At 41.5% G+C, this 23,798-nt stretch overlaps 1 protein-coding gene across 1 annotated transcript in view; it reads right to left on the bottom strand.

Moving 5' to 3' along the window:
- Positions 1 to 23,798, bottom strand: part of F13A1 (coagulation factor XIII A chain) — a 188,791-nt gene that overhangs the window by 116,907 nt on the left and 48,086 nt on the right. The gene's annotated exons all lie outside the window — the stretch shown is intronic.

Consider the following 23,798-nt stretch of genomic DNA (forward strand, 5'->3'; position numbering starts at 1 on the left):
ATATAGAAATACTAATCTGGAATGCAAAAACAAAAACGGAGTTTATTATAGAGTACTGTGAAGTTATCATTCCCTGAAATTCTGCTCTCTAAAAAGGTAGAATTGCTTTTTAAAGGACATAAGGCAAATGTTTTATTTTTATTTCTATTCTGTATGCAATTGTATTATCTGTTATATTACCTATAATAGCATTATATGTATAGGTTGTCATATGCAACCATTTTCATACACAACCAAAACATGTGTTTATTGTCAGTCTCATTAACATCGTAAGCTTGTGTCATAGGCTAGAATTCAGGCTTCTGAGGCAAATTATCTAGTTTCAATCTTGGCTCTGCAATTTCCCTATCCTTGCAACCTCTGGCAAATTACTTGACCTTTACAAATCCCTCTTTTCTTCTCTTTTTCTTTATCAGCAAATGAGGGTAATAATACTATCTAAGAATGAAATAAAATAATACAAGTAAGATACATAGGACATAATTCCTCATACATAACAACTTTTTAGCTGTTATGTCAATAGAAGATTAAACGTTGTTATAATTTACGATGTTTTCAGACTCATCATACTTTAAATATAAACTATCTCAGGGTAAATCTTATTTCTCTTTATTACTCCATTTAGGACCAAATTGTTATTTCATATGTTAATCTCATAACTATGTTTTACCAATGGGTTCCTGAAAAATCAGAGTTTCACTGTATGTGGAAATTCAACCTCCCAGTATTCTTTAACTCTCTTACTTACAGTTTAATTTACAGCTTAGTTTATAAGGTAATCAAATGCATCAATAATTTAAACTGAGGCAAACTTTTCAGTTGTACATATTTCCAAAACATATTTAATATTTGATTTTTCTTTACTTGAAGAAAATACATATCAGACTAAGTGTGTACATCATTTTGATTGTAAACAGAAGAAACTTCAAGAGTAAAACTTATTCACTTTAATTGTTTTAAACAAAACATGTAGAGGATACTACATTAAAACAAACAAAAATGATGCTTCATGTTGGCATCTGAAGTTGCTGAGGTCTTTAAAGTATTCTTTGGTCCATGTACTGTTGGGATAGAGCCTTCTGAGGTGGTGGTTGCCTAAGTTACTCTATGAGATGCTTAATCTTAATGAAAATAATTTACAGTGTAAGACAGGGAGAAAGATTAGAACCCCAGTGCTTTGCTGTGTTAGGGGTATCTGCTAATCACCACTCGGAACGAATGTTATTGTAAATCTGATAAAGCTTTAAAAATGGTTGTCTGCCAAGAAGTGACAGTGTCTAGATGGTGTTCTTGGGGCTACAGGTCTCAGCTTCTGAGAAACTGCATGAAATTCTACCTGAAAAAGCTGATGGTTTCAAATGCACTTCCATCCCCATATTTCCTGGACGTGCTCCTCTCTGTGTATGGTCCACTGGGGGCTGTGTATGCCCCCTCTGGAGTCACTGTTGCCTTCTGTACTCCCATCATTGCTGATGTGCAATCAAAGGCAATCTTGCCAGCTGAATAGGACCATAATTCACTTATTACAGTAACTCCCAGCAGCTGTTGTCACAAAATACTAGCTTGGATTTAAAATATACAGTATTAAACAGGGCACAAGTTTAGTACAAACATTCAGAGATAAAGTCTATGCCATAATGACAGACTTAGATGTTTGTTTGTTGTTGTTTTTTAAAAAAGGATGAAGGAAATTTTAGAATGAATTACATAAGGACACTCCTTCGGGAATAGCAAAGAACAAGAATATATGTGAATGTGCCGTGTGCCGTGTGCTGTGTGCTATGAACCTCAGCACCATCTTTGTACAGCATCCACTTTTGTTGGGAGCATTGAAATAACTAAGACAATCAGTAGTTTCCATTACTACATTTCAAATCATGATTTCAAAGACTCATATAAAATTTGACCTATCAAATTCACACGATACAAAGAAAAGTTGGCTTTGAACCCAGACATGACCTAATTCAAAGACTAGTTTGTTTGAACATTTTTCATTTATACAACAATGTTGCCGACTATGTGGTAGGAGTTATTCTAAGTGCTAGAGACACAGCAGTGAATGACAGACTCCTGCGATCACAGAAAGAGCCAGTCCCTGGGCTGTTTATTATGTGCCCGTTACTGCTTCATTACTTAGGACAAGCTGTGCATGTGGGGGGATCAGTATCATTCTAGTTTGATAAAATAGAAAACTAAGACACAGGGTTGTTCAAGGTGATGCAGCTAGTAAGTAGTGGAATTGAGATTTGAACCCAGTCAGTAAGGCTTGAGAGCCTGCGATGTTAGCCATTGCTCCACAGCAGTTATATGCATAGAGAACGCTTGCAGTTGGTGAGAACTATGTTCAAGTTATCACTTCACAGTTAGTTATTGGTGATGCTTTGGGCAGATTTCTTAATTGAGCTTTCATTTTCTTGTCTCTTTGCAGTTTAGTTCTGGAAATGGAAAGAAAAGAAAATTTAAAATATAATGAAGGCCCGACTGGTATGGTTCAGTGGATGGAGCATCGTCCTGCTGACTGAAGGGCCCTGGGCTTGATTCCTGGTCAGGGCACATGCCCAGGTTGCGGGTTCCATCCCCAGCGTGGGGCATGCAAGAGGCAGCCAATCAATGATTCTCTCTCATTATTGATGTTTCTATCTCTCTCCCCCTCTCCCTTCCTCTCTGAAATCAATAAAAATATATTTAAACAATAAAATATAATATAGTGGAAGCTTTATGCCCAGCACGCCATATTGGGTGACTCAGGATATATTTATTGTTTGGTGTTTGAAACCGCTCCTGGAAAGTAAACATAGAAGGAAGAAGAGACCATTTTACCTGCTCTGGTTCTAAATCTGGAGAAAGGTGGGTGTCCCAGGGAAAGGCAGTCACTTTTGTTGAGGGGACTGTTGTGGTCACAGGGAAAGAAGCCTCTGTCCTAAGTGTGGGTGTGGGCTGAGCACTCATCCTCTCTCAATTGAACCTTCACTTAAAGTGCAGAGAATCGTGGCCATAGTTTGTGACAAGAAGGGCAGCCCAATGAATGTCAGTCATCACTGCTATCCCCCTTCTCTCAGGCTTTCTGATTTCTCAGCTCCAGGAGTTCCAGGAAGCCAGGATGGGTTTACCAACTTCCAACAAACCTATAGAACCCAAATCTGCTTTCAAGGGCCTGTTTACTCTACATCCCAAAATCTGGCGCTGACTAATATTTCTGTCAGGAGAACTTTATACAGGCCACACACACATGCACACACACACACACACACACACACACACACACACAATGATGTTCATTATTAACCAAAAAGCCTTAATGATTCTAGAATTATCACGAAAGAGTCACCTGAGACCTGTAACTCACTCATAATTTCTGACTTCCTTAATCATTTACGGTAACTGTAATCTCCATTCATGCCCCAGAGCAGGAGCTGGCTAAATAGAGTCCAGGGGCCAAAGGTAACTTGCCACCTATTTGTGAATAAAGTGTTATTGGGAGACAGTCCAGCTCATTCATTTGGGTATTACTGTGCTACAGCAGCAGAGTTGAGTAGCTGTCACAGAGACCATATGAACTGCAATGCCTATTTGTATTTAGTATATTTAGCATGTGGCCCTTACAGTAAAACTTTGCCCACTTTCCTTTAGAGAATTATACAGTTTACTGGGATGATTTATTATAGACACAGAAGTCTCAGACTCAGAAAAAAATACCATCACCTAGTTTTTCCTTCCAAAGAAAAATTTGTTATTAAACCAACAACAAACATCTGCCCTATTATTAGGTCAACATTTAGTTTCCTTAAAGCCTGCGAGTTAAATTCCTCAGTCTTGTTCCACTATACATAGCTAAAATATTCAATTTTATTAGTGTAAAAGCTGCCAAGGCCTTTCACATGGAGATGGAAATAAAGTGACAGGAATAAAGGTTTGTTTCCTTGGGTCCCTACAACAACGTTGTGTGGGAAACTGAGGCTCCATGAGCTTGTTACATGCAGGACATCATGTAACAGGGAGTGTGACTGGGATCGAGTTCTCTGCGCTGCGAAAGCTGTTCTCCTTCCTCAGCATCATGCTGCTTCCACGAAGGCGAGGGGGAGGGTGCTGGAGGGATTAGAAAGATGAAGGAAGCCAAGAGGAAAAGAAAGTGGGGAAATCTGAAGGATATGAGGCAAGAGGAGAGTGAGGGGATACACGATGGTGGATAGTAGATGTGTAGTACATCAGAAAAAAGTTTGGATCCAAGGGCTTGCTCACTGGTGGCGAGAAAGAAGACCCTGCACAGAGGGTCTCAAGGCTCCTAGGGAGCTGAGTTGGGCAGGTTTCTAGAATGAGGGCAGTGACTGGAGGGAGAAGGGGGAGCAGCACTGATGACAGTTCAGGCCATGTGGCACCGGACAGGCAGATGGCAGTGAATCAGGAACAGGCAGTGATTACACTCATTCCAAAGGGAGAAAAAAGAATCCGCATCTGCAGGCCTTTTCATATTCACTGTATGGGAAAGCTGATTATTGATGTGAGACCTGACATGTCAATAGCACCTCAGGGTATTGTCGCCTGCTCTGTTACACCATGTTTAATTCTGAATGTAATGATTTCAGTGGCAGCACTGGGGAAGGATTTGCCATGATTGAATTGTGAGCAAGGAAACTGTGACAGAGTAGTATTTCATTTCACTAAAGAGCCCTTCTCACCCCCAGGACGTGGCATGTTTAAGAAACCACAATCGGGCTGCACTCCGGAGCACCCATACATCAACATCCACGACTGCCGCCTATCAGCTGCCCGGGACCAGCTTGGGCGAAGCCTGCCGTACTCGGGTGAGCGTGTGCACACGTTTGCTGAGGTGTATATGCCTAGAGAGAGGTTTTGTTTTCCCCAACCCCAAATTGTGTAATCTTTGTGTTTAAAAATGTGAGCAAGAAAAATAGAAGCAGGACATTTAATATCTCCAAAAGATCCTCATTTTATTTTCAATAATATAGACTACTAAACATGAAAAATATAATTACCAATTGCCTTTTTCATACTTATCTAAAATTGGTGCCATCTTCCCAAGTGATCTAGAAATTAACTTACACTTTTAGTTTAAATGCTGGTTTCAATCTGTAAGTTATATTTGAGGCCACAGAAATACTATTTATTTGTAAGGCAAAATTTGGCTAGATCATATGCCTATATTGGAATCCCCTCATGCTTTCTTTAATCGCATTTTTTCTTTTCTCTTCTCTCCTTACATGTAACTGTAGGGATACAGAGAAATGCAACTACTTTAATTCCTTACTCCATCCTCCTGCCTGCACCTCCCCGCCCCCCTAACCAAGCCTGGAATCAGGCAAAAGATGGTGAAAATATTTCATTCCTTTAAGATTTTATTCTATACCAACCTTGGCTCAATGGGCCTGAGCTTTTTCATGGCTTCTTCACATTAGTGTTTCTTCCAAGTTAGTAGGAGAAATCTACCTCCAGCTCAGACTCAGCTCTGTGATTTTGGGAAAATCCACTCTCAAACATTCATTTCATACCTGAGAACCCACTGCAGGCAAAGCTGTACATAGATAGTACCCCACAGAGGAATGTGTTGCATTTCACAAATTATTTTTTTTATTCATTTGATGGCTTTGCAATATTTTCACATTAAAAACACATCCTATGTGGTGATTAGGTTCCCAGGATGGCCACTAATTAGCATAGGATGGTCAGTACCAGTGAATATTATTGCTAATGAAATGAATCAGACTTCCCCTCGCTCGTGTCTAGAACCTGGAAGGACGTACTCAACATGGAGAGGTAGGTCCTAGTAGCTGACAAACCCCCACCTGTCAGTCACTTTGTCCTGATGCTCTGACATGAAGAAGCTCCTACATTAGGGCACCCGATTTCCCTCATCTCATGGGCATCTCAACTGTAAATCAAGTGGCCATGATCTGTGGTCTCCATACTATACTTAGTGATAGCAACACTTCTGGTTGTGCAAGTCTTAATTAATTACCAGAAAACCCCAAACAAAACCTTTTCCCTTTATTTACTTAGACATCTATTTTTCTCATTGAATTGAATTAAAGACATTATCTTATTTGTCCTTATAGCCCCACAGGATGTCACAATGCCTTACACCGAATGGATGCCAATACATGTCAATGGGACTGAACAGAACCTTTTGCAGATGCCCAATCCCATTAAACACATCAGAGAGACTTGAGAAGGCCTGAGAGGAGATGCCTGCAGCAAGCCCACCAACACTCCAACCGCCCTTCACATGAAATAAAAAATTCTAGTTCTAGACTTTTTCTTTCAGAGGGTGTTTTCCATTCAGATATAAATACATTTAAGCTGAACTCTGACTCCACCTAACTGCAGACTTTCTTTAATAGTGAATTCTTCTAAACGGATTGTCTCCAAGGAACTCATGAATATGTCATGTCTCCAGCTGGTAAGGTAAATTTCATGATGTTCATTCATTTTTCCATTTGATTCATTTGTTTTTTTCCCCAAGACACACCATTCATGTTCAAAGTAATCAATCTATCTCCAAATGGGCCCTGGAAGGATTTCTGTGACAGCGTGATGCATTGGGCAGAGCTGGAAGCATGAGGCAGTGCCTTGTGAAGGGAAACAAGCCTGTTCCAACAGCCCCAGGATGGAATGCGGATGCAGAGACCAGGATGGAAGAAGTCCCTGAATAGTTTTTAGAAACATCAGGTTACTAACTACAAAGACCAACAACAACACCAAAAAAAAAAAAAAAAAAAAGGAAACAATCAAAAAGGCACAGAAATCTCAGATGATAGCAACAAAGAGGAGAGAAACAAAAGTGGTTAAGCAAATAATTTAGTAAGGACCCCCAGGAACCCGCCCTTTCTATTTCACCCCTTATTTTGTATAGGTGTAGATGTATAGACAAAGATACATGGATACATGGGTAAACATAAATGATGTTTCCTAAAGGAAGAAAGCTGTCTGGTGCTCTTATTCTGTGGCTCCAGCAAACTGGGGAAGGAAAAGGAAGCTTCTTGAGGAAGGGACTGAGTTTTAAATTCTTATATCCAGTGGCTTGCATGATGCTTGGAACATAGTAGGTGTTTAATAAATAGTTGGTAAATTGAAGGTAGATACTTTTTAAGATGTCGTGTCTACCTTGATTTTATTTCACTTTTCTTTCAATCCTACCTCATTCTTTTCTTTTGCATGTATCTGTCCAATTTTTTCAACACCATTTATTGAAGAGATTGTCTTGACTCCACTGTATGTTCTTGCCTCCTTTGTCAAATATTAACTGAGCATAATGGCTTGTGTCGATTTCTGGGTTTTCTGGTTTTTTGTTTTGTTTTGTTTTGTTTTTGTTAATCCTCACCCGAGGATATTTTTCCACTGATTCTTAGAGAGAGTGGAAGGGAGGGGGAGGGACACAGAGAGAGAAACATCGATGTGAAAGAGACACATCGATTGGTTGCCTCCCACACATGCCCCAACCAGGGCTGGGGATTGAGCCTGCAACTGAGATATGTGCCCTTGACTGGAATGGGACCCAGAACCCTTCAGCCCACGGGCCAATGCTCTATCCACTAAGCCAAATTGGCGAGGGCTACCTCAATCTCTTAAAACCTTTTGGAGTAGGGTATAATTTTGTGGAATATATATGAAACTAGCACTGTGCTAGACTCTGAATGATTCAGAAAAAATCATAAGGTGACCGCCTGATGCTGACCGTCCTCATGAAAAGCACATGCCTTCGATGGCCAACCAAGGCCATAATCTGGATATGCAGAGATGAGACCCTGGCTCAGGTGGCTGCCAGCAACAGAGAGAGGAAGGAAAGGACAGCAGATAAAACCTTCAACAGCACTGAGATGAGAGTTTCTTCATCTGTGAAATAAAACTATAGCGCTCCTCTGACAAATTTGACTCACATTTGAAATGTGCCCACAGTATGTCAGGCTATAGCTGGGATTATTGGCCTGAGGAGCAAGGTGTGGTGGGGGCTTCGGAAACATAAATTGTCACAACTGGTGGGTGTAGTAGAAACCCAGAAACTGCCTACAAAAGTCTGAAAGACCCCTCAGAGAATGTGGCTTTGAAATATGATCTTAAAGGTGGACAAGGTGGGGAGGAGCCTTCCTCACAGAGGGAATAATGCAAGCCTGGAGCCCAAGGGAGCCAGGAGACTCTCAGGACACCTGTGGCAAGAGAAGCAGCTGACTTGAACAGGAAAGCCCCAGGGACCTTTGATGCCGTGCAGAGGTCTTTAGGCTGCATCCCAGGAGGGGCTGGAAAGGGGCAGGAGCCACTGAGATGCTCTAAGGGCCTATGAGATGTGCACTTACTTCAGAAGACTACTGGCTGCAGGATGGAGAGTGATCAGGAGCGGGCAAGAGCAGAGCCAGGAAACCAGTCAGAGGCTGCTGAAGTTTTCAGGCCAGGCATGACAGTGCCTCCAGAGGGATAATGATTGGCTCTGGCAGGTGGTAAGTGGAGACGTACAGAGTAGAAGCAGGGAGCTGGGTCAGAAATGAGATGCTGGCTCTGAGTGAGAGGGGCTGAGCCAAAGATAACCTCAGGTTTGGTTCATTCTTCACCAAAGAGGTTGTGAGTGCCGACTAGTTGCCAGGCACTGTTTTAGATGTCGGGCATACAAGCAATCTCTTCTAACCCTAGGGGTCATGACTAAGCTCATCCAAAGCCTGGATGAGCACGCTGTTTTGAAGAGTTTGCTCCAAAAATTAGGGACTGGTGTGGTTAACCGCTATGCGGAATTACTCATGAAGCTGGTGTTCTGGAAATTCCCTTAACCACATGTGTATGTAACCTCATTTGAGAGAAGACAGAATATCTTTAGTCTTTAAGAAAAAAATAATTAATGTAACATCTCAACTATTTAGACAAACTTGGTTATAAGCATAACACTACACTGTGAATTTGTTTATAGTACTGATCCATTCCCAGGGAAAAGGAAGAGCAGGAGCTAGAGAATTTTATTTTGAGTTCCAGATTGTACACTGTGGACTAGTAACTACTGTCTGTGCTTATCTACTGTGCCAACTGGCTGCCTGGTTGCTCTCTGACCCAATGCCCACACCTTCCAGAACCCTCTTTTTGGTTCCACAAGAAGCCCTATTCCCAGGCTCCTTTACCCTCTGCTTTTACTTAGTTTAGCCAGTGAGAGGCTTTGGAGACAGAGCTGGGGAGACACCAAGGTGAGTCCCCTTCTCTCTCCTTCCTGAGAACCCAAGTCTCCTTGGTGCTCCCCTGCTGTGGCTCCAGCTCTTAGCTGGCTTCTGGGTTTTGGTGGGACCTCCTCCTCCATGTGCCTCCCCTTCCAGGTGTGGTGGCAGTTTTTTCTGTTACTAATTCCTGGGTTGCTTCACTGTGTCACCTGTCTGACTTCTTAGTTGATCTCTCCTCTCACCAGCATAAGCAATTCCTTTGAATAAACAAACTTCTGTTGAGTATAAAACTAGAGGACTTTTTATTTTATTGTCTGGACCCTGCAATGCATCAGATATTGTACTAACACTCTATATTGGCTTTAAAAGTTTTATCTATTTTATATCTGGGGACACTGGGACTCAAAGAACTTAGTAATTGGCTCCAAGTTACATAGTTCTCAAGTTGCCGAACAATGATTTGAACCCAAGTCTGTTTGGGCCAGCAGTCATGATTAGGGAAGCTAATGAAACACTCAGTCTATTTTCCATATGTAAAGTGGCAATTATAAAAGGTAAGAATTAAATAATAATATATTTGAAGGCCATGCCACGAACTGAACAAATTATTATTACTCTCATTTTTATACGGTATCTGTGGTCACAACAGCAAAGAAAACTTACAACACCTATTTTATTTTTACTTCTGAGTATGACCACATGAGTAATAAAGAAGGGGGCTGGGTTTTACGCTACAGGCAATTATTGAGCACCAAACCCAAATCGAAGATGGCTGTAGAGCTGCAGCCTGTGAGCCGATGTTCCCAGCCAGGGACCAGATTTACTTCTCAACTACAGAGCAATCAACTTGAAAAACCAATTGAAGAGTAGCTGATCAGAGATATTATATGTAAGGAGCACTGAAGAATCTACATGGAGACTGGTAAGAGGAGTGTAGTCAAGGAAAGGAAGAGCCCCCCTCAAGCAGGTACGATGGCTAAGAGGCTGGAGGATATCATGGCTGTAAACCTCCCTCACCCTGGGAGTGTAGGGTCTCAACCCCTTGCAGGGATCCCAAACCCAGAACAGCAGAGACTGGAAGCAGAGCCCGCGTAGCGTCGTAGCATCGGGCAGAGGGATCCAGGGGGATTCTGTCTGTCTGAGAGACTTGAATCACACCTTCCCAGTGAAGGAGCACTCCTGTTGTTCGCAGTCCCAGCTTAATAAATTCGCTCTGGGCTCTGACTGCTGGAGAAGCTGCACTGCCACGTTTGGGCCCAGGGGAATGGTCTGCAGGCACACCTAGCAGTGACCTTGAGGGACCCTCTACTTTCTTGAAAGGCAACGTGCAGAGCCCTAGTTAGTGACTAAACTGTTTGGCTCAGGAAAAGGAGAAAGGTCTGTCCCACCTGGAGCCCAAGGTTGGAACCCCTCCCCATACCTGTGGAGCTGCTCAGGCTGCCCCAGCCGGCTTGGTCGGTGGCATGGGGCAGTGACACAGGTCTGGAATTTTGGGGCTATCCTGAAGAGTTTGGAGCCCAAGTGGAGCAGGAAATGTTGGTCCCCACTTTGCTGAGACCAGCTGAGGAGAGAGATCAGAGTCCTGTAAGGGGCTGATTTTCTACCCTCTCCTGCTTGGTTCGGTGGCAAGAGAGCACTGGTACCACTCAGAGCTGGGATTTTTAGATTCTGTCCCCCAGAAGGCTTCTGTCGGGGAGACAGATAGCCAAGTGCTGAACTCTGTGGCTGTACCATACGAAGGCTGTTCCAAGCTTCCTGTGAGTTCAGCCAGGCAGCTTCTGGAAGGAGAAGTAGAGCTAGTCCCCACCCCCTGCAGGCTGTGAATACCATCACCAACAGAAGACTATTTGGTTCAGCTCTGTAAAGTCCTGAATACCCCCACTGGGTGAAGTTCTGTGCTGGCTTAGAGAGGAACTCAGACCCAGACATTCAAAGTATGAGACCCACAGAGGCTTTTGTCTGGAACCAGGAGGAAGTGCTTACCCCTCGCGGGTTGGGCAGGCAACATTCTGAATCAGAGACTCTTTTGATCTATCCCCTTGAGCCCAGGGCAGCTGAACCTGCTCCTGCAGAGGAGACTGGAGGCTGTACCCAACCTGAACCTGCAGCAAGTGCCCTTAAGAAGTAGAGTTAGAGTCTGTGGTAGACTGAGGTGTTTGGCTTTGAAGCAGAGACTATTTTCCCCTCATTGAGCGCCTGACTGTGTAATCTCTAAGCAGGGGGCCCACTAGCCAGAGCTAGGCTAGACTGAGTTCATCCTAAAGACTCTTTGGAAGACTCAGGGGTAGGTGGGATAGTTTATAGGTGGGTGCAGACCTCAGGGAGCCTCAGTCCAACCACACATCGGCCCCCAGCTCTAAGCTAAAAGAAGCCTATAGATGTTATTTGTAACTGGCCTTGGGATGCCTGTGCATAGTTACCACTCTGTTCGCTGTTTGTGTCTATGTCTGCTAAACTTGTGTGTTCATGGGAGGGGCTAGGGTTGAGCATCAACTCATGAACCCAGAGGTCACAAGATTGATTCCCAGTCAGGGCACATGCCCAGGTTGCAAGCTCAATCCCTAGTAGGGGGCATGCAGGAGACAGCCTATCTATGTTTCTCTCTCATCAATGTTTCTAGCTCTCTATCCCTCTCCCTTCCTTTTTCTCTAAAATCAATAAAAAAAATTAAAAACAAGTAGGAGGATAGTTTAAGGACAATATGAAACACAACAATATCTGCATCATAGGGGTACCAGAAAGAGAAGAAATCAAGCAAGGGGTAGAGACCTGTTTGAAGGAATGACAGATAACTTCCCTAGCCCTGGTGAAGGAAAAAGTCACACAAGTTCAGGAAGCACAGACAGTCCTAAACAAGATGAACCTAAGACACATAATAATAAAAAATAGTCAAGATTAAAGACAAATAAATAATCTTAAAGGCAGCAAGAGAAAAATAGTCACTTACTTAAAAGGGAATTCCCATAAGGCTGTCACCTAATTTCTCAACAGAAGCACTTCAGGCCAGAAGGGAATGGCATGAAGTATTCAAAGTAATGAAAAGCAAGAACCTGCAACCAAGACTGCTCTATCCAGCAAGGCTATCATTTAAAATCTAAGGCAAAATAAAGTTCTTCCAAGATAAAAGAAGAATAAAGGAGTTTATTAACACCAAAGCATCATTGCAATAATTGCTAAAGCAACTGCTATAAAAATAAGAATAAAGAGAGAGAGAAAGACAGACAGAGACAGAGAGAGAGGAACATAGGCATAAAGAAAATACATGGCAATAATAAAGAACTATCAATAATAACCTTACATGTAAATGGATTAAATGCTCGAATCAAAAGATATAGGTAGATGAATGGATAAGAAAATATGACAAATATATATGTTGTCTACAAGAGATCCATCTCAGAACAAATGACTCACACAGAATGAAAGTGAAGGGATAAAAAAAATTTCCATGAAAATGGAAACGAAACAAAAGTGGAGGTAGCAATACTTATATCTGACAAAGTAGACTTCAAAACAATGGCCATAACAGAAGGCATAGAAGGTCACTACATAATTCTAAAGGGATCATTCCAACAAGAGGATATACCATGTTTAACATACATGCCCCCAATATAGGAGAACCTAAATATATAAAAATCTCTTGGTGGACATTATGAGAGAGAGCAACAGCAATGTAGTCATAGTAGGGGATTTTAACACCCCACTGTCATCAATGAATAGCTTTTCAAGACAAAAAATCAACAAGGAAACAACACCTTTAACAACACACTAGATCAGATGATTTAATTGGTATTTATAGAACATTTCTTCCCAAAGCTGCAGAATACACATTCTTCTTAAGTGCACATGGAACATTATAACAGATAGACCACAAATTAGGACACAAAATAAGACTCAACAAACTGAAGAAAATTAAGATTATATTAAGCATTTTCTCAGATCACTATGTCATAAAACTAGAAATCAACCACGATAAAAAAGCTCAAAGATATTTAAACATATGAAGGATAATAAGATATTATTAGACAATTAATATGCATGAGATCAAGGAAGAAATAAAAAGTTACCTGGAGGAGACAAATAAAAAGGAACACACAACAACCCAAGATCTATGGGGCACAGTGAAAGCAGTCTTGAGAAAGAAGTTCATGGCACTACAGGCCTACTTAAAAACAACAAGAAAAATCTCTAATAAACTACCTCACCCTATAACTAAAAGAATACAAAACAAAACAAAACAAAACAAAACAAAACAAAACAAAAACAAGAAAAGCCCAGAGTAAGTAAAAGGAAGAAAATAATAAAGATCAGAGTGGAAATAAATAACATAAAAAACTATATATATATATATATATATATATATATATATATATATATATATATATATATACTATAGGCCTGGTGCATGAAATTCATGCACTCGGGGGAGGGGGAAGGGTCCCTTCAGCCCAGCCTGCACCCTCTCACAGTCTAGGAGCCCTCAGGGGAGTGGGCCAAAGCCAGCAGTCGGACATCCTTAGCGCTGCCACTGAGGTGGAAGAGGCTCCCATCACTGCTGCTGTGCTCACCAGCCATGATCCTGGCTTGTGGCTGAGCTTCACTCCCCTTGTGGGAGCACACTGACCACCAGGAGGCAACTCCTGCATTGAGCATCTGCCCCCTGGTGGTCAGTACACATCATAGCAAGCAGTTGAGTGGTCTTAGCATATCATTAGCATATTACGCTTTGATTGGTTGAATGGCCGACCAGATGAATGGACAATTAGCATATTAGGCTTTTATGATATAGGATGTATATATATATATATATATATATATATATATATATATATATATATCTCCAATAAAAAGAAGTACAGGCTAATATTCCCGATGAACATAGATGCTAAAATCCTCAACATAATATTAGCAAATAGGATCCACCAATACACTAAAAAAATTCATACACCATGACCAAGTGGGATTTATTCCAGGGATGCAAGAATGGTTCAATATTTGAAAATCAATAAACATGATATACCACATAAGTAAAATGAAGGATAAAAATCATATGATCATATTAATAGAATCAGAAAAAGCATTTGACAAAATCCAGCATGCATTTATAATAAAAACTCTCAGCAAAGTGGGTATAGTGGGATCATCCCTTAACTCTATAAGGCCATATATGACAAACCTACAGCCAACATCATACTCAATGGGCAAAACTTAAAAGCATTTCCCTTAAGATCAGATATAAGATGGTTTTCCTCTTTCACCACTCTTATTTAGCATAGTACTGGAAGTTCTAGCCAAAGTGAGCAGACAAGAAGAATAAATAAAGACATCAAAATTGGAAAGGAGGATGTAAAACTGTCATTATTCACAGATGACATGATATTGTACATAGAAAACCCTAAAGACTCCACCTAAAAACTACTAGATCTAATAAATGAATTCAGCAAAGTTGCAGGATACAAAATCAATATCCAGAATTTGATGGCATTCTTATACACTAATAATGAACTCTCAGAAAGAGAAACTAAGACTACAACCTCATTTACTCTTGCAACAACAAAAATATAAGCAACCTAGGAATACATTTTATCCAAGGAGGTAAAAGACCTATACACATAAAACTATAGGACATTGAAGAAATAAATTAAGGAAAATACAGTTAAATGGAAGTACATACCATGTTCATGGATTAGAAGAATCAACATAATTAAAATGTCCATACTACCCATAGCAAGTTATAGATTCAACACAATTTCTATTAAAATACCAATGCGTCTTTCAGAGATCTAGAAAAAAATATTTCAAAAATTTATATGGAACAACCAAAAAAAAAACCCAACCCCTGGTAAGTTGCAGTAATGAGAAAGAAGAGCAAAGTTGGAGGGATCACAATACCAGATACCAAACTATACTACAGTGCAATTATAATCAAAACTGGCATAATGACAGGCATATAGACCAATGGAATGGAACAGAGAGCCCAGAAATCAATCCACGATTTTATGGTCAATTAATATTTGACAAAGGAGACAATAGCATACAATGGAGTAAAGACAGTCTCTTTCAATAAATGGTGTTGGAAAAATTGGACAGGTTCATGCCAAAAGAATGAAGCGACACCATAAACTTATACCCTATACAAGAAGAAATTCAAATGGATAAAAGACTTAAATGTAAGTCATTCAACCATAAAAATTCTAGAAGAAAACATAAGCAATAAAATTTCAGACATTTCTTGAAGCAATATTTTTGCTGATATGTCTCCATGGGCAAAGGAAATTCAGGAAAAGATAAACAAATGGGACTATACCAAACTAAAAGTTTCTGCACAGCAAAAGAAACCATCAATAAAATGAAAATAGAACCCGCTGTATGGGAGAACATATTTGGCAATGATACTTTCAGTAAGGGGTTGATTTCCAAAAATATAAATAACTTATACAACTCAAACAATTCAAAAATGAGCAAAGGACCTAAATAGACACTTCTCCAAAGAGGACATACATTTAGCCAATAGACTTATGGAAAAATGCTCAAGGTCACTAATCATCAGAGAGATGCAGATTAAAACTACAGTGAAGTATCACTTCACACCTGTTAGAAAGCTACTATTAAAATAAATTAACAAACAACGAGTGATGGCTAGGATGTAGAGAAAAGGAAACCCTAATGCACTGTTGGTGGGAATTCAGACTGATGCAGCCACTATGGAAAGTAGTATAGAGTTTACTCAAAAAATTAAAAATGGAACTGCCTTTTGATCCAGTGATCCCACTTCTGGGAATATATCCTAAAACTCCAGAAACACCAATCAGAAAGAATATATGCACCCCTGTGTTCGTAGCAGTGTTATTTACAATAGGCAAGATCTGGAAACAGCCCAAGTGCCCATCAGCAGCTGAGTGGATAAAATAGCAATTATACATTTACACAATGGAATAGTATGCTGTTGCAAAAAAGAAGTATCTCCTACCCTTTGCGAAAGCATGGATGGACCTGGAGAGTATTATGCTGAGTGAAATAAGCCAGTCAGAAAGAGGCAAATACCATATGGTTTCACTTATATGTGGAATCTAATAAGTAAAATAAACTGATGAACAAAATGGAACCAGATATATGGAAGCATGGAACAGACTAATGGGTACCAGAGAGGAGGGGATGGTGGTGACTGGATAATGGCAGTGAAGGGATTAGCCAAAGAACCTATTTGCATACCTAATGGACACAGACAATAGTGTGGTGAAGGCCAAGGGAGGGGGAAGTGGGGTTTGGGTGGAGGAGACCATTAGGGGGGAGTAGGGGAGAGGACATCTGCAATAGTGTCAACATTAAATATTTTTTTTAAATATATTTTATTGATTTTTTACAGAGAGAAAGGGAGAGAGATAGAGAGTTAGAAACATCGATGAGAGAGAAACATCGATCAGCTGCCTCCTGCACATCTCCCACTGGGGATATGCCCGCAACCCAGGTACATGCCCCTGACCGGAATCGAACCTGGGACCCTTCAGTCCGCAGGCCGACGCTCTATCCACTGAGCCAAACCGGTTTCGGCAACATTAAAAATTTTTAATAAAAATATAAATAAATAAAAAGTTAACCCAAAACAAAAACAAAAAAATCATTGAGCACCATGTAATTGCCAGCCACAGTTCTAGATACTGAGAACACAGCAATGTCAACACAGATATGTTCATAGAGCATAAACGTGAACTTATATGATATATACTATGACAAATGGAGATGAGTGCTATGAAAAAATAAAGTAGCTTAAGGGGACAGAGTGATGAGGGTGGGTGTGCTCATGGGGAGAGAGTGGCCATAGCAGGACACTCTGTTAAGGTGACATTTGAACAGTGATGTAAGGGAAGTGAGGAAATGAGCCCTGTAAACCTGGGGAGAAGAGCATTGCAGTAAGTGCAAAGGTCCTGAGGAAGGCGATACTCGGCATACTCAAGTAGAGCGATGTGCCTAAGTAGAGGGAACTAAAAGGAGACCCATAAGTGATCAGGTCAAGGAGAACTAGGATATCAAATAAGGCCTTGTAGACAGCTGTCAGGACTTAGGAATTTATTCTGATTGATTAAAGTAGTCACTAGAAAAGAGACATGGACTACATTAAGTTATTTTAAAGACCACTTTGATTGCTGTGTGAAGACTGTAGAACAGTGGTTCTCAACCTTGGCTGCACATTAGAATCACCTGGGAATCTTTTTAAAATCCTGATTTCTGGGCCTCATCCTCCGGAAATTATGGGGTGAGGGCACAACATTAGTAACAAAGAAACAGAATTTCTGGAGAATGAGGCCCAGAAATCAGGATTTTAAAAAGGAGAACAACTTGATTGCTATAAAGATCTCTTGACTTCCCACAATATTCCCATTTTTTTTAAAAAATATATTTTATTGATTTTTTACAGATAGGAAGGGAGAGGGATAGAGAGTTTGAAACATCGATGAGAGAGAAACATTGATCACCTGCCTCCTGCACACCTCCCACTGGGGATGTGCCCGCAACCAAAGTACATGCCCTTGACCGGAATCGAACCCGGGACACCTCAGTCCACAGGCCGACGCTCTATTCACTGAGCCAAACCGGTCAGGGCAATATTCCCATTTTGATTGTTGATCATGAAAAACCCTCTAATAGAGATAATGCTAAAATGCTTTTATCCCTGGAAAAGGCAATATGTTTGCTTAAATTTGTTACTCTGTGATATGAAACCTTTTCTAAAAGCTGGTGTTAACAAGTGGGAGAGAACTGGACATTGTGAATAGGGAAACTTGCTCATAGAGGATGCTATAAAAATGTGGCCACTTGAAGTATAAAGGTTATCTACATCACAATTGTTTCTAGGGCAATCCCTAACCCTTTTCCAGCATGCGTTTAAATGAGGCTCTGTTGTTCTATCAGTCCACTGAGGGTGAACCCTACTCGGAATGAGGGATATGGAGGAAAGTGATAGGATGTTGGTGTCACATGTCTAGTTTAGTGTCCTTTGATGGATTTCATGATTGTAACCAAACTGCATACCAGTTGTTTGTCCCTCCTCACTCCAACTAGTCATGCAACACGTTCAACGGGCAGAGGATGTTTCCACATATTTTGAGGTTCTGTCACCTGCAAGCAGAGCTCTGGAAGCCTAAGGCAGGTTTGGAAGGGGTGGGAAATACTTCAGACTGAAAGTAGGGACCACTGACCAGATGCAGCAGCCAGCAGCTTTGGGGCCTGCCTGTTTCATGATTTTGGCAGCTTCAGGACGCATGCCATAAGGAATTCTCTCTTACAAGAATTACATTTGATCAGCAAATGGCAATCTGTGGAGCCAAAGCTTCATTTGGGTATGTTTTACCCATCATGTAAGTAAACTGAGGCTTGTGGGTATTAAGAGAAAGATTTATTTAGTTAAAATCATGGAAGCTAATTTAAAAAACATTATCGTTAGCCAACAAGGATAAGATCAAAAGTTTGGTTGAATGTCTTCCAAACAAAACAGGCCTCTGATGAATTTTCCACTAAAACAGTTAATTCTTATTAATGATTTAATGGCAACAACAAAAGGACAAATCATTGGCAGTTTTAACAAAATATGTCTCTGTCTTTTAAATACATTATATATGAATACAATAACATCAATTGTTAAATGAGTTTGCATTGCCAGAGATTAAACCAAATGCTAGTAAAGCAAAATCCAGCCTGACATTAGGATGCAGTCCACTTGGTATCAGTCTGCATGTGGATATTGACAATACATGCTCAATAAACATTTATTTAAACCAGTATTTACTAGTGCTAACTATGAGCAAAGTAGTATCACTTAACCTTGAGGTGACAGGTGTAGATATAAGAGATGTATGTGATATACTTTCTGTGCTCAGTGAGTTTACAATCAGACATCCAAGTTTGGTCTGTAAGTCAAGCCTGAAGACTACTGTCACGTGACAGTAACAGGCCAAAAGCAGTGATTGCTGGTGGAGTTAAGAACAACTTTAGCCTTAGCTGGTTTGGCTCAGTGGATAGAGCGTCAGCTTGTGGACTGAAGGGTCCTAGGTTCGATTCTAGTCAAGGGCACATGTCTGGGTTGTGAGTTCAATCTCCAGTGTGGGGTGTGCAGACGATCAATGATTCTCTCTCATCATTGATGTTTCTATCTCTCTCTCCCTGTCCCTTCCTCTCTGAAATCAATAATATATATATATATATATATATATATATATATATATATATATATATATATATATTACAAGAACAACTTTACTAAGACATAACAAAGATAGAACCTGAAGGATGGGCAGAAAGAAGGACATACGTATTGTATTTTATGAACTTACTAGGGGCCCGGTGCACGAAATTCGTGCACTGGGTGTGTGTGTGGGGGGGGGTGTCCCTCAGCCCAGCCTGCCCCCTCTCACATACTGGGAGCCCTCAGGCGTTGACCCCCATCACCCTCCAATCGCAGGATCGGCCCCTTGCCCAGGCCTGATGCCTCGGCCAGAGGCGTAGACCCCCATCACCCTCGGATCGCCTGATCAGCCCCTTGCCCAGGCCTGACGCCTCCGCCAGAGGTGTCAGGCTTGGACAGGGGACCCCCATCTCCCCCTGATCACTGGCTCTGGCCCTCGCCCAGGCCTGAGGCCTCTGGCCCAGGAATCATGCCTAGGCAGGGGACCCCCATCTCCCTCTGATCGCTTGCTCCACCCCCCGCCCAAGCCTGACGCCTCTGACCCAGGCTTCAGGCCTGGGCAAGGTAACCATCATATCCCCCCAATCCCTGGCTCCGCCCCCCACCCAGGCCTGACGCCTTGGCCAGAGGAGTTGACCCTCATCACCCTCCGATCACCAATCACCGGATCGGCCCCTTGACCAGGCCTGACGCCTCTGGCTGAGGCGTCCAGCTCGGGCAGCGGGGACCCGCAGCTGCAGCGGCCCCGCGATCGTGGGCTCCGCTTTAGGCCCAGGCAAGGGACCCCTAGCTCCTGGGACTGCCAGCTTCGACCGTGCCCAGCTCCCATCGCTGGCTCCACCCCTACTTCCTGCTATCACTGGCCAGGGCGGCAAAGGCGTCTGATTCTCCGATCATGGCTGGGGGGCAGGGCAAAGGCGGCCCCAGGGCCGCCTTTGCCCTGCCCCCCCAGCTCTTAGCTCCCCCCTGGGTTTCCGATCACTGTCAGTGGCAGGGGGCTTCTTCCTGCTTTCCCTTTCGCCTCCCTGCATTGTGCCTACATATGCAAATTAACCGCCATCTTGTTGGCAGTTAACTGCCAATCTTAGTTGGCAGTTAACTGCCAATCTTAGTTGGCAGTTAACTGCCAATCATAGTTGGCAGTTAATTTGCATATAGCCCTGATTAGCCAATGAAAAGGGTATCGTCGTACGCCAATTACCATTTTTCTCTTTTATTAGATAGGATATATGTGTGTTGATGTGTGGTTGTTTATTTGCTTATTATAGACTAGAGGCCCAATGCATGAAATTCATGCACTTGTGGGGGTCCTTCAGACCAGCCTGTGCCCTCTCACAGTCCAGAAGTCCTCGGGGGAATGTCTGACTGATAGCTTAGGCCCACTCCCCAATCCTTAGCGCTGCCACTAAGGCGGGAGAGGCACCCGCCACCACCACTGCACTCACCAGCCATGAGCCTGGCTTCTGGCTGAACAGCGCCACCCCTGTGGGAGTGCACTGACCACCAGGGGGCAGCTCCTGCATTGAGCATCTGCTCCCTGGTGGTCAGTGCACATCATAGCAAGCAGTCGTTCCACCGTTTGGTCGATTTGCATATTAGCCTTTTATTATATAGGATGTTCATAGTTGCTTCATGAGCTAATCACTACGTACATTTGAAAGCATCATGAAAAGAACTATATTCAAACCTGGTTTCCATAATTGACAAACCTCAATTTTATAAGTGAATATGAAGACCTTGTTTAAACATAAGGCTGTAAAGGGACCACATCCTAGGCTGGACTGTGAATCCTGACTAGGGACACCTTGTAGGAGAAGGTGACTGTTCATCATATCTCCCCAAGGCCTTGGCAAATATTTCAATCTTCCCTTGTTCCCTCCAGTTACTTTTGACCTACTGATTTCCTAAATTTTTTTTAAAATAAAGGTCATTGCTGAATACCTTATTATAGACAGAAGAGGTTTAATTCTGCCTTCCATGAATGACAGCCAAGTCCAGTCCTTTGGAAAATGGCAGTTAGAGAATTTTGTCTGAAACCTCTGTCACTGCTCCTAAACTCCAAAGTTTAACTCCAGGCTTGAAGCACGTATTTTTAAGTTTCACATTATCTGCTGAGTGGCCAAATAATCCTTACTTTGGGACTTCCTCTAGGCCTGCCTTCCCCGGAAGCTTCTGGTCACCCAACATCTCCACATTGCAACCCATAGAAACAGCCATTTGGCCGAAACCGGTTTGGCTCAGTGGATAGAGCGTCGGCCTGCGGACTGAAAGGTCCCAGGTTCGGTTCCGGTCAAGGGCATGTACCTGGGTTGCGGGCACATCCCCAGCAGGAGATGTGCAGGAGGCAGCTGATCGATGTTTCTCTCTCATCGATGTATCTAGCTCTCTATCTCTCTTCCTTCCTCTCTGTAAAAAATCAATAAAAATATATTTAAAAAAACAAAACAAAAAACAGCCATTTGGCAACTCATTCTAAGGGAACTAGTCTCAGTTAACAGCTAATGACACGAATCTACTAAATCCATTATTGCTAAAATTTTAATATCTGATAAGATGAACTGTACTTTCTCTCACATTCATATTTACCCCCTATAAAAAATAATTCCTTAATATCTTCCATGAATGACTATTATAGTTTAAATCCATTCATCGCATACAATTTGGAAGGGATATGGGCTCCCATTCAGTGGACCCTATATCCTTTCCAAACCTTTCCAGATTCCAGGAAAGGTGTCAGGCCAGGAATGCTAGTAATAAGGATTTGAATTCTACTGATTCCTCCTTGAGGGAAGAAATTAGGTATGAGGAGCTCAATTAAGGTATCATTATACTTGGACAAGTCATTGTCATTATGTTTAATGTCAAAATAATGAATATTTGTTGTTTTAAGCCACTAAGATTGTGATCATTTGTTAGAGTAGCAATAGAAAACTAACCCACACACAAGGCACATTTTGGCATTTTGTGAAGATTCTCTACAAGTCATTTTATGAATGCTGTTACTATAGATCAGTGATGGCGAACCTTTTGAGCTTGGCGTGTCAGCATTTTGAAAAGCCCTAACTTAACTCTGGTGCCATGTCACATATAGAAAATTTTTTGATATTTGCAACTATAGTAAAACAAAGACTTATATTTTTGATATTCATTTTATAAATTTAAATGCTATTTAACAAAGAAAAATCAACCAAAAAAATGAGTTCACGTGTCACCTCTGACACGCGTCATAGGTTCGCCATCACTGCTATAGATCTTACACTCATACTCACTCAAACCTCCTCAGGTATGAATTAAGAAAAACTTCAAGGATGAAAAATGTTATGAAGTTCAGGGGTCTTGGTCAGGGGTCATCAAAGGCATACCAAGGAGGCAAAAACAATGGTAAGGGAGATAAACCTAGGTTAGATTTGGCAATACTGAAAGGAGGTAAAAAATAGCAATGAACATACCTCGAGCCCAGATTTTGATTTCTAAATATCACTTTCTATTAAAAAAGAGCAGAGCTCCTTAGAGAAACTGTTTTCAGGACTGGGGTGGGGAAAACATAAAATGAGCCTGAAACATCTTTTTGTGCAAAAAAATAAGGAAATAAATATACTGACGCCAATTGGAAGAGTTTCCAACTGGCAAAATCTAGGACAATTTGAACATAAAATTATTTAACAGATTTAAGTAAGCCATTTATTTAAAGAGAAAATTATGAATTCTTGCTGATATCAATCTATTATTCTATCAATAAAAATTTGATGATGAATAACATAATCTCATAGTCTTAAGGTACTTTCTTATAAATCACTTGTCAACTACAAAGGGAACAGAGAGTAATTCTTCAGTGCAGACCCTGACAGACATCACTGTGTTGGGTTCTGTGATGTGCTACAAAGCATCCCTGAATGATGACAGACTTACACCAAGATGCTGGAAGTGATGTCAGAAGATGGTCCTCAGTGGGTCAGTCCTCTTTGGGAATTGCCTTAGCTAAGGTAAACTGCGTCATTCTAGGGGCATCTCACATCCGATGGATGAACACCATGGGGGTACAAAAGCCAGTCCTCTTGCTTCCACACAGGAGAATTCTGAAGAGCCATCCCAGCTCCATAGACCCTTCTGTAGTCTTTGTTGGGACTTCATCATAGCTCAACTTCTCCGCTTGCCAATTTTGCTTTCTTCCACAGGGGTTTATCCTAAGAATATTCCTTAATCATCTTCTTGCATGCTCATTTCAAAGCCTATTTCCTGGGGAACCCAATTGCTATATTCATATAACCCCCAATATAATGGCATTTTGAGGTGGGGCTTTGGGAATGTGATTAGGTATTTAATGAGATTAGTGTCCTTACAATAAAACAAACTCCAGAAAGCTCCCTTACTCCTTCTGCCATGTGAGGACATAGTGAGAAGACAGCCATCTATGTCATCTATGAACCAGAAAATAGGTTCTCACCAGACACCAAATCTATTGGCACCTTGATCTT

This window comes from Myotis daubentonii, chromosome 3 (genome assembly GCF_963259705.1).
Source record: "Myotis daubentonii chromosome 3, mMyoDau2.1, whole genome shotgun sequence".
NCBI lineage: Eukaryota > Metazoa > Chordata > Mammalia > Chiroptera > Vespertilionidae > Myotis > Myotis daubentonii.